We start from the raw sequence: 10,982 nt of genomic DNA, 5'->3' as shown, positions 1-10,982 counted from the left end.
CTATACTCTCAACTCCCCTCCCCATTCCCTGAATAAACTCTGTTCTATACTATCCCATCGTGTGTCTGGTCCTTCAGAAGGAAGTGTATGCTTCAACATGGGCCCCCAGAGGCCCCCTCTTCCCCCACACCTGACTGGACACTATTTCTTCTCCCCTTATCTTTTTATAAAACACAACAACAATCACCATCACCACCATCACCACCATCATCACCATCACCACCATCATCACCATCATCACAATCATCACCATCATTGCCAGCATCACCAACCTCATCCAAAATGTACCTACCCCCTTCACCAATCTACATGCTTTCAATAAATTCATCCCTGTGGGTTTGGAGGAATGCCCGGCATCTTAACTATGTTCTCTTCAGACTGGAGAACACTCCCTGGAGTAATGAGGGTCTTTCCACGGTGATAACGGGCTAAATTCATCGAGAAGACGTTAGAATTGTAAATATGTATATATCTATCACAAAACTTCACAACGTGTGAGCCAACAACCCATAGGACTAAATCAAACACAGACAAGCCCACAACCCCAGCCCAGGATTCCAGTCCCCCCGGCCCGATCATTAATAGACCAGCAGACAAGAAATCAATATGCGTATTGAGAGCTGAAAAACACAATCAGCCAAATGGGCCTAATTGACATTTATGGAATGGCAGGCCCAACACCAGCAGAATGCTCATTTCTCAAGCACGCTCAGAATATTTTACCGATAGTGATCATTTTCTGGGCCATCGAATGAGTCTCAGTAAATAGAAAACGATTTACTACTGCAAAGCATGATCTCTAAACACAGTGCAGTGAGATTTAAAAAAAAGAAAAAAAGCAGGAGCCGACATGGAGGACATTTCTGTTTGGAAACTGAGGTTGCACTGGAAGACCTTGGAGGTTTCTGGGGTCCTGCTGCCTTAGAGAGGAAGGAGCTACTCAGGCCGTGAGCCTGGTTTGCACGTTTACAGCCAGAGGCATTGGGGATCAAATTAAAGCCAAGGTCAGTTGGAGAAAGGAGATAAGGAAGGAAGGGAGGAAGGAAGGGAGAGAAAGAAAGAAAAGAAAGGAAGAGGGAGGGATGGAGGATAGGAAGAGGAGAAAGAAGAGGAAGAAGAACAAGAAGAAGAAGAGAAAGAAGAGGAAAAAGGACGAAGAAGAAGAAAAAAAGAGAAAGAAGATGAGGAAAAAGAACAAGAAGAGGAAGAACAAGAAGATGACGACACACACACACACACACAAAATGAAACAGAACCAATAGAAATAAACCTGGTTTTGGGGGAAAATCAGCAAGAGGAATAAAACTCCTGACCACCAAATCAGAGTAGAGAAGCTGTGGATGTGCACACGGCCACAGACACAAAGGAAGCGTGGGGCTGTTGACACCAACATGCTAGTTAGAAACACTCTCTGGGGCTCAACCATCAAGCCCTGGGTCCTCTGTCCCCAGCAGAGACCTCATCACTCTTTGCTATTGAGATTTGTATAATTTACAGGAAAGAGGGGAGGGTCAAGCATGTTTTTGTATTCTAGATGGAACCACTTGGGACCCTGTGAGTGCTGTGGCCTCAACAGCATGCATCACTGGAATAAAACAGAGTGAGGATTAGTAAGAGTCTTCAGTGACCTGCAACATCACTGATCTGCAAGGAAATCACCAAGGCAGATCAATGGTGAGGGGACAATCTTCTACTAGATGGCGCTAAAACGCTAAAACTACAAGACATACACATGCACATGCACATGCACACACAAACACATGTATGCACACACATGCACACACATGCACACACATGCACACGCATATGCACATGCACACGCATATGCACATGTACACACATATGCACATGCACACACATACATATGTATGCACGCACACATACACACACACATGCAAACACATGCTCACAAACACACGCACACACACCTATACACACATGCTCATTCATACAGGCACACAGGCACATGCTCACACACATGCACACACACACACACATACTTGTGCACATGTGCAAATATACACACACACATAGGCACGCGCACACACGAGGTGGGCAGGCTGCTGTCAAGAAGTATCTGTTACCCTTAGAATACAAACTGGGTTTCAGAAAGGGTCCCAAGGTCCCGCTCATCGGGTGTAGGCAGTCTGGAGACCGCACCAAGCCGTGGCCTTGAGACAGAAAGTAAATTCTAACTGGGATTTCCAAGGGGCTTGGTAGAAGTGGGTGCAGGAGCTGCGGGACTGTGTGCAGTGCAGTCATATTCCCACTCTGTGCTGCAGATGTTCAGGGCTCCCTCCTGTCAGCACTGATGGTGGTTGCCCAAGTCTGCCCTGTCTCCAGGAAATCCCAGCTAAAGAAACCTCCAGACAGTTCTGTGGTAGGGTGAGACCCTAGGTCAATTCCCAAGAGAAAGAGGAAGAGGAGGGAGAAGATGGGGGTCAGGGAAGAGAGATGGCTTTCAGAATCTGAAGACAAGTCCCTTGCTCACTGTCATGGTTTGTATATGCTTGACCCAGGGAGTGGCACTATTAAGAGGTGTGGTCGTGTTGGAGGAGGTACGGCTTTGTTGGAAAAGGTATGGCCCTGTTAGAATAGGTACAGCTTTGTTGGAAAAGGTATGGCCCTGTTAGAATAGGTGTGGCTTTGTTGGAGTAGATGTGGCCCTGTTGGAGTAGGTGTGTCACTGTGGGCATGGCCTTAAGACCCTCTACACCCTAACTGCCTAGAAGCCAGTCTTCTGCTAGCAGATAAAGATGTAGAACTCTCAGGTCCTCCTGCGCCATGCCTGCCTGGATGCTGCCATGCTCCCACCTTGATGATACTGGACTGAACCTCTGAACCTGTAAGCCAGCCCTAATGAAATGTTGTCTTTATAAGAATTGCCTTCATCGTGTTGTCTGTTCACAGCAGTAAAACCCGAGACACTCAGTAGCACTTCCAGCCTTTTCGATGTATTTTCTTCATATTTGTGTGTGCTGGGGGGGGGGGAGTAGTATGCAAAAGAAAAACACATGATTACATAGAACTCGTTTCTCATTCTCTCTTGCTCTTTTTAAGCCCCCCTCCACCCCCTCTGTGGAGCTTCAGATTTTCACACCTCTGCAATGACAGGCAGAGCTTGTAACGTGCCTGTATCTGATCAGCGTGGCGTGTCTAGCCTCACCTTCTGTTCTTTGGTTCTCACTACTACAGATGACCATGCAAGGATGGGTCCCGGGTCCACACACACTCTCCTACTCTGTGTGCACAGCAGAAGATAGACTCGTGTGTGTGTGTGTGTGTGTGTGAAAGCTCATGCACACTGTGACAGCTATGCACATATGTTTGTGTGTGTCTGTGTGAGAGTGCTCATGAACACCATGACATACATACATATATATAAATATACATAAACATATACATAAAATTTGTACATATGTATATAAACATATACATAAAATTTGAATTAGCTGTATAACACGCCCAGTTATATATATATATATATGTGTGTGTATATATATATGTGTGTATATATATATATATATATATATATATATATAAAACTCTGTGTGTGTACAAGTGTGTGCTCATGCATACTATGATAGCTGTGCATATACATTACTCTTCTGTGTGCGTGTGTGTAAAACAATGCTCATGCACACCATGACAGCTGGATATATATACATTATTCTGTGTTTGTGCATGTGTGTGCTTATGCATACTGTGATAGCTGTGCATATATATTACTGTGTGTTCATGAACACCATGACAGTTGTACATACACATTCCTCTGTGTGTGTGTGTGTGTAAAACGATGCTCATGTACACATATATATTTGGAGAAGCAGGTCTGTCTTTGATTTCTCTTCCTCTATCTATTTATAAAGACTTTGACATGTTTATTTTCCTGAAATTTAAATGAATAAATAAATAAAACTCTAAAACGATGTTCTAGCCGATGCCTCTTCTGGTCATTTGTGAAGCAGAGAACTTTGCTTCTTATTAATGAGGATTCTATTTACACTTTGAACCTCACCTGTAATTACTGGGTGAACTTGGGTCACAGAGTTTATTACCTATTCATAGCCATCGATAGCAGCAGCGCCCTGCAGTGCCCGAGTCCTGGGATCTCTTTGGACATCTTACCTATTCCAACACAGAGAGGCTGTTCTTCCCAAGCAGAGGTCTTGGATCCTGGTCTCCCACTTGGGACTCTTCTTTGAGCCTCAGTTTCCCCACCCATAAAAGAGAGTAAGCTACAGCCATGTGTGCCCAAGAGCTCCTCTGCTTCAGCGAGCATCCCAATAAAAATCACCAGCTCACCGTCAGGGCTAACCCCAGGATCTACAGGATCGATATGCCTCCCAGTACATTCCCTCCAGGAAGGAAGGACATAGCTGGTACCAGTGCCCCTACCCCCTGACCCCCCGACCCCCCGCTGGCTGCCTGTGTAGCTGCTGCATAAACTCCCCACAACCTTAGGTAAAAGCCAGGGCAGCCATGGGCAGCCTGCCCTGTGGTCACCCTCAGGAGCTGCATGGCCCTGTCTTAGTCTCCAGTGTAGGAGATGCAATCTGTCCAGCTTGCTTCCTGTCCCTGGAGAGCCAGCCTGCTTTTGCAAGAAACTGACAATGGGCTTGAAACCTTCACGCCTTCATGTCACACAGCCCAACATGAGTGTGATGAGCTGACACAAAATGCAGGGTTACAGGTGAGTGATAGAGGGCAAGGTGAGGTCACAGAGGTGAAAGTGACCACTCCCTGGGAAGGTGCAGGCCACAAGGAGGGCTTCAGGTGCTGTGTGCACAGACACATGGAAGGCAGCTGTGTAGGTGAACACTGCAGCTCACACCTGCCCTGTGTCCTCCGTGGGTGACATCTGGCTGTCCACACCTGAAGCCCTGATGTCTGAGGGTTCTCCAGATGTCTGGTAAGTTAGCTCATGACGCCCAGCAGTTAGGGATTAGGAACTGAGAGGAGCCGGAACTACACATGAAGATGCCCCGATCTCTCGTCTACTGGGGATGATCTTGAGGCTACTGTATTTCAGGGTTCTGCTTGTGTAGCTCAGGAGTGTGGGGCCCCAGACACTATAAGGGGAATGCTCTATGGCTGCTCTCTCTTCTCAGGCTCACTTCTCCATTTCACCCCTGCATCCCAGTCCTTGCTTAAAGGTCGCCTGCCCAGGACCCCATGAGAGGTTGACTGTGGAATGAGTTTGTGACTGAATGTTAACACACAGAGCCAGGGAGCTGCAACACTGTATGCCAAGATCATAAGGCCCTGTGGGAGTGGTCATACTCCACGGGCAGACAGAGCTCCAAGGGGCACGAGTACCCAGGGACATGAGTACCCAGGGACATGAGTACCAGGATGTGTTTTGAAAATGTCAGTGACAGAAACACCAGGGCAGAGTCCATGGTGAGATACTTGTGATCTGTACAGTGAGCACGTAGTTCACCAGTTTGTATTTGGAAAGTGGGGAGAAGGGAGGGAAAGGAAGGAGAGAGGGGAGGGAGGGAGGAAGGGGAGGAGGGAATGATGGAGGAAGAGGAGGAAGGGAAGAAGGGAGTGAAGGGAAGGAAGAAGGGGAGGAGGGAAAGGAGGGAGGGGAAGGATGGAGGGGAGAAGGGAGAATGGAAGGGAGGGAAAGGAGGGAGGAAGAGGAAGGGAAGGAGGGAGAGGGAGAGATGAGTTACAGCAACTTGAAGACTAGCCTGGAGGTGTTGAGCATCGTGAATATCTTCTGTGACCTCCACGGTCAGAGCTCTGTCAGGCTCAGTTCCAGGCCACTGGGTCCCTCTGCGGAATCCAAAACATCTGCCTCCTTTCATCTCCAACATAGACCAATGCTGTCACCTTGGCCAGAGACACCCAGCTCCCACCATGTGCCTCCTCTGACTTGGACACTTGTTCCTCACCATGCCTGGAGTTTCCCATAGACAAGTTTCCCATATCCACTGGCTAACTCCTGCTCCCAGTTCCCATCACAGCACCTAGCATGTGGTGCTCACTAAACATCTGCCAGGGGCTCAGGGGCACAGAGAGGCCCTCTTGGTCAGCTCTGACATAAGACCCGAGGCTTCTCTGGGAAGACCCAGAGTTCTGGAACTTTCATCCACACTCTACGGCTCCCACCCTTGAAACATCCCAACCAAATAACAAAAACAGCATCTGAAATCTGATAAAAAGCCTTCAGCAAGTCATCCTGGCAGAGCAGCAGCTTCTGTCCCAGTGAGCACAGTCACAGGCAGCTTAATTATCCTAATTAGAAGCCACATTAAAGCACGATTATAACATAAAATTTGAATTAGCCGTATAACACGCCCAAATTTTTCGGTATGCTTATTGATTCTGTTCCTCTGTTAATCAGAAGGCCACAGTAAAGTTAGATATGTCTAGTTCAATTAAAACAAGCCCTAGCCAATGGAACTCATTAGCAGCTGTCCCCTGTCAGGGACAGCGAGGTGGGAAGGTATATTGTCACAGGCAACAGGGCCGGTCGTACTTTCCTGGACCCTGCGAGGGCCAGACTGTGCCAGCCTCCCTCTGGATAACTGTTTTGAAATGCTTTGAAACTGTCAAAGAAGTGCGTAAGGAGAAGTGGTTGGTTCAAAGGGAAACAGGATGCTCCACCAGTGATTGGCAGTACACCACGGCATGGTGGTGTCACTGTGAATCCCAAGAGCCTCATGGGCCTGGCCTCACTGTGGTTCACTATCTCTGTGGCTGAAGAGTTTTATTTGGGGCTGGAGAGATGGATCAAGCCTAGCCTAGTTGGCAAGTTCCAGACTCGTGAGAGACCTTGTTTCAAAATAAGAGTGAACAGTGGCCAGGCAGTGGTGGTGCACGCCTTTAATCCCAGCACTTGGGAGGCAAAGGCAGGCAGATTTCTGAGATTTCTGAGTAGGCCAGCCTGGTCTACAGAGTGAGTTCCAGGACAGCCAGAGCTACACAGAGAAAACCTGTCTCGGAAAACCAAAAAAAAAAAAAAAAAAAAAGAGTGAACAGTGCCCAGGCACAACACCTTCAGCTCTCCTTAGCCTCCATAGGTACCCACACACATGAACATATTCCTGAGCACACACAGACAGACAGACAGACACACACACACACAAATGATAATAATAACACTACTAATAATAGATACCCACACACGAACGTTTTCATGCCCCCCCCCACATACGGTAATAATAATAACAACACAGTAATCATAATAGTAGTAGTAACATGCACTAATAATAATAGGTACCCACACACATGAACATATTCCTGCATACACACATACAATAATAACACACTAGTAATAATAATAATAGTAATAACACACTAATAATTAGTGAGCCCACACACATGAACATATTCCTACACATACACACATACCCACACACACTAATAATAGTAATAATAACACAAAATAATAGGTACCCACACACATGAACATATTCCTGTACACACAGTAACAACAACAACAATAATAATAATAGTTTTGATTTAGTGTAACAGAACCTCGTCTCCCATAGCTGTGGCAGAGGCCCAGCAGAAACCTTTCCTTCAGCAAAGGGTTCACATGGAACATATGTAAGCCCAGTGCCTGAAAGGCTTGGGACACGGTGCCTCAGGAATTAGGATATTCACATACTCATAATACATTACTTTGAACCCAAGACTAAATCTAACACTTGCTCCTTTTTCATGTACGCTTTTCCTCACGCAGACGACCACAATCGCTCTAGCAAATATTCTCGCTGCGGTGCGTTCTAGCATTTCGACTGTGACCCATCGAGGTCAGATGTGGAATTTTTCCACTTGGGCCTGACTGTTGGTGTTCAACAGAGTTTTGGATCTTGGAGCACTTCAGAGTCTGGCTTTGGAGATGGAGGGTACTCAACCTGTAATGTGTGCCTCCCACTCCCTCCTGCTTGAGAAGTGCTATCATCTTCATCGCTGTCACCGACCCTACATCTTTAACTTCACCTGGAAAAACGGACCCCTACTGTGGTGGCTGCTGTGGCTCTGAAGAACTCCACAGTATCATGGGAACACCAGGATTTGGGATCCCGGAAGCCCCCGCCTTGGGCCACACACATTGGCTTGTAGCTTAGGTTCTCTGATCGCTGCCCACATTTGCAAAACAGACGTGACCTTCAGGTTCTGAGTGTGCGGGAAGATTGGAATTGCACTTGGGATGGGGTTAGGCTCATCATCAAATATCCTGCCCTGTGCCTTGAGAGATGGTGACAGCATGCCTCGAGTTGCTGGTCATCTCAGTGGGCAGTAGCTTGCAGCATTTCCACCACACCGCAGTCCTGATCTTTTTTTCTGGGGACTGTTCCTATCCAGCCTGTGCCCCTGTGCTCTGGTGAGTTTCCCATCCTCCTTTGTGGTGAGAATGAAGTCATGTAACAAGCTTCTGACCAGAAGAGCAAAGCATGGCACCCCACAGGGCCGCTGTGAGTGTGTAGCTTGTTTGTCAATGTGATTGGATCCGGAGAAAACCAATGTGATTGGATCTGGCCTTGGCGGGGCGGAGCCTGAGGGGAAGGGCTTCTGTGAAGATGTTTCCTAGGATTAACTGAGGAGGAACCTCCCCCAGGACCAGGGAAAACTCACTTTGTGCTTGTTCTTCCCTTCTGGCTGTCTCCACCATCAGAACCCAACCTCTTCAGCCTCTGATGTGGACTGAAGACCAACAACCCTCCAGAAAGCTCCCAGCCTGCTGACACCAGGCTAGGGCTCTGAGACCTCCAGGCCCTGGGTACCACTTCCCAGAGAGCCCAACACACAGGCAGTTGTTGGGTTACAGAGCTGTACCATGTAAGTCAATCTGATAAGCCCTTTACGTGTACGGCCATTCTGTCAGTCTGTCCCTCGACTCCTAGTATGAAAGGAAATGAAATATGACCAGGATTGTCACACAGCCACAGCGTGCAGGTGACCTAGGTCCTTGGGTAGCCAAAGGGATACAACTTTGGGGAGCACCAAAACTTTAAAGGCTCCAGTGAGTGGCCACCAAAGCCCTTCTGCATGAAGCCACTAAGTCCTGAAGTCCTTCAGCTACTGCAGCCTTACCTGGTCAGGCTGATCACAGCAACTGGTCTTCATGGTCAAGTCCACAGGTTTGGTTCCTGTCTTGTTCTGAGTGTACTGCTTCTAAACCAGACCTACCAGGACTTCTGGGTCTAGAGATTGGACATGGGACTCACCCTTCCTTACGCAGCCCAAGACTGGCCCCTCACAGTTGAGAGGCCACAGGTGGCCAAAATGAAGGAACACGGAAAGCAGAAGCAACCCACAGAATAGCTATGTGGCTCTCTCATGGAGCAGAGTGCCCACTCAAGTAGACACAGCCAGTGCCACCAGCATCTACTGCTTCCCCTGACCCCCAACCTACACCTGCTTGTACTTTGTGTTCGTGTCTTAGCTTTGTATTAAGAACTACTCCTTGGTGATGTGGGGATCAGCAAGTAAGAATATGAACCAAGTTCAATTCCAGCAACCTACATCAGATGACTCACAACCACCGTAACTCTAGCTCTAGGGGATTCGGTGCCCTCTATTGACCTCTGACTGCACTGTATTCTTGTGCACACACCCTCACACTAAGTAAAGGCATGTACACACACATGCACACACATGTGCATACACATACATGTGCACGCACACACACATACACACACCATTTTAAAAAGAAAAACATAAAACTCCACTCACTGGATGCAAGCTCTGGATTTGTCCACCAATGACTTCATGTCTTAGTCAGGGTTTCTGTTGCTGCAATATGAAACACCATGACCAAAAAGAAGGTTGGGGAGGAAAGGGTTCATTCAGCTTACAGTTCCCCATTAGAGACAAAGTCAGGACAGGAACCAAAGGCAGGAGCTGAGGCATAGGTCATGGAGGAGTGCTGCTTACTGGCTTGCTTCCCCTGCCTTTCTCAGTTTGTTTTCCTATAGAATCCAGGACCACAAGCCCAGGGATGGCTCCACCCACAATGGGCTGAGCCCTCCCACATCAATCACTAATTAAGAAAATGCCTTACAGCTGGATCTCATGGAGGCATTTTCTCAACTGAAGCTCTGCCTCTCTGATGATTCTAGCTTGTGTCAAGTGGACACAAACCAGCAAGTACAGGAATCTTCCTCCTCTGTCCATAAAGTGGGCAGATGGCTCAACTAAGTTGTTGGCAAGTACAGTCATAGACTGAGCTCTCGGTGGCTATTAAGTATGCCATGTCTGTAAAAATGGGGACCTTGGTACACTGTAGTTGGGACCCATAGACTCTGGGTAAATGTAGTTCCAAATGAGGTCCTGGGCATTCATCTGTGGGCTCTAGCTTGGGAAGAGAGCCTCTAGCCCAGTGTCTCAGAGGCCAGAATGCATATTAAGTTCCCAGAGCACGAGAAGGTGACCTTGGCTGGGAGCCAGGCATGGGAAAAGGACTGTCCGAGATTTGTTTCCATCCTGACATTTATTCTGGAAGGATAAGGTACACCCAGATGCCCTCAATCATCTCCCAGAACTTCTCTTTGCTTTTATTTTGTTTTCTAATTTGGTTCAACCAATGTTTGTTGGTTCTCTACATAGTCCATATCCTGAGTTCTACACCCCCATATTCAACCAGCTATGGCTGCAGTCAGCAGCACACCTCGATCACAAACTGGCATCTCCCGTCAGCGCCTGACAAACAACAGGAAATCAGTGCTGGTTCCACGAGGCTCACAGTACCTAGAGGTGAGTCAAAGGATGGGCAGGGGCTGTGACATCTGAACAATTTGGTGTCCCAGGAGGATCCTAAACCTCATCTCCAACTGTGTTAGACTGTGCTGGACACTGAACAAGGCTCCAATCCTGCCCCACTGGAGAACCTTGGGGTTCAGGGTCCCACAAGTACTAAAGTATGTTTGAAGGGTGTCTTAGTCAGGGTTTCTATTCCTGCACAAACATCATGACCAAGAAGCAAGTTGGGGAGGAAAGGGTTTATTCAGCTTACACTTCCA

At 47.6% G+C, this 10,982-nt stretch overlaps 1 long non-coding RNA gene across 1 annotated transcript in view; it reads left to right on the top strand.

Moving 5' to 3' along the window:
* Positions 1 to 4,825: 4,825 nt before the first annotated feature.
* The window catches only part of LOC110293831, a 6,994-nt gene continuing 837 nt past the window's right edge, over positions 4,826 to 10,982 (top strand). Inside the window, exons 1-2 of the long non-coding RNA XR_002377863.1 lie at positions 4,826 to 4,912; positions 10,570 to 10,716. This is a non-coding gene — a long non-coding RNA (uncharacterized LOC110293831). The remainder of the gene's footprint in view (positions 4,913 to 10,569; positions 10,717 to 10,982) is intronic.

This window comes from Mus caroli, chromosome 5 (genome assembly GCF_900094665.2).
Source record: "Mus caroli chromosome 5, CAROLI_EIJ_v1.1, whole genome shotgun sequence".
NCBI lineage: Eukaryota > Metazoa > Chordata > Mammalia > Rodentia > Muridae > Mus > Mus caroli.
This window is presented reverse-complemented; position numbering and strand designations above follow the sequence as displayed.